This window comes from Triticum aestivum, chromosome 5D (assembly GCF_018294505.1).
Source record: "Triticum aestivum cultivar Chinese Spring chromosome 5D, IWGSC CS RefSeq v2.1, whole genome shotgun sequence".
Classification (NCBI taxonomy): domain Eukaryota; kingdom Viridiplantae; phylum Streptophyta; class Magnoliopsida; order Poales; family Poaceae; genus Triticum; species Triticum aestivum.
The window spans coordinates 85,316,228-85,317,727 of record NC_057808.1 but is presented as its reverse complement, the minus strand read 5'-3'; positions in this window follow the sequence as shown (position 1 = coordinate 85,317,727).

Sequence of the window (1,500 nt, the reverse complement as noted above, 5' to 3'; positions counted from 1 at the left end):
TTCCTCCCCGCTTGCGCTTGGCGAAGCCCTGCCGGGATCCCGCTACTTCCACCACCACGCCGTCGTGCTGCTGGATCTCCATCAACCTCTCCTCCCCCCTTGCTGGATCAAGAAGGAGGAGATGTCGCTGCTCCGTACGTGTGTTGAACGCGGAGGTGCCGTCCGTTCGGCGCTAGGATCATCGGTGATTTGGATCACGACAAGTACGACTCCATCAACCCCGTTCTCTTGAACGCTTCCGCTCGCGATCTACAAGGGTATGTAGATGCACTCCTTCCCTCTCGTTGCTAGTGAACTCCATAGATTGATCTTGGTGATGCGTGGAAAATTTTGAATTTCTGCTACGTTCCCCAACAGTGTCATCATGAGCTAGGTCTATGCGTAGTTTCTATGCACGAGTAGAACACAAAGTAGTTGTGGGCGTAGATGTTGCCAATTCTTCTTGCCGTTACTAGTCTTATCTTGTTTCGGCGGCATTGTGGGATGAAGCGGCCCGGACCGACCTTACACGTACGCTTACGTGAGACAGGTTCCACCGACTAACATGCACTAGTTGCATAAGGTGGCTAGCGGGTGTCTGTCTCTCCCACTTTAGTCGGATCGGATTCGATTGAAAGGGTCCTTATGAAGGGTAAATAGAAATTGGCATATCACGTTGTGGATTTTGCGTAGGTAAGAAACGTTCTTGCTAGAAATCCATAGCAGCCACGTAAAACATGCAACAACAATTAGAGGACGTCTAACTTGTTTTTGCAGGGTATGCTATGTGATGTGATATGGCCAAAAGGATGTGATGAATGATATATGTGATGTATGAGATTGATCATGTTCTTGTAATAGGAATCACGACTTGCATGTCGATGAGTATGACAACCAGCAGGAGCCATAGGAGTTGTCTTAATTTATTGTATGACCTGCGTGTCAATGAAAACGCCATGTAATTACTTTACTTTATTGCTAACCGTTAGCCATAGTAGTAGAAGTAATAGTTGGCGAGACAACTTCATGAAGACACGATGATGGAGATCATGATGATGGAGATCATGGTGTCATGCCGGTGACGAAGGTGATCATGCCGCGCCTCGAAGATGGAGATCTAAGGCGCAAGATGATATTGGCCATATCACGTCACTTTATGATTTGCATCTGATGTTTGTCATGTTTACATCTTATTTGCTTAGAACTACGGTAGCATAAATAAGATGATCCCTCACTAAAATTTCAAGAGACGTGTTCCCCCTAACTGTGCACCGTTGCGAAGGTTCGTTGTTTCGAAGCACCACGTGATGATCGGGTGTGATAGATTCTAACGTTCGAATACAACGGGTGTTGACGAGCCTAGCATGTACAGACATGGCCTCGGAACACATGCGAAACACTTAGGTTGACTTGACGAGCCTAGCATGTACAGACATGGCCTCGGAACACAAGAGACCGAAAGGTCGAACATGAGTCGTATAGTAGATACGATCAACATGGAGATGTTCACCGATGATGACT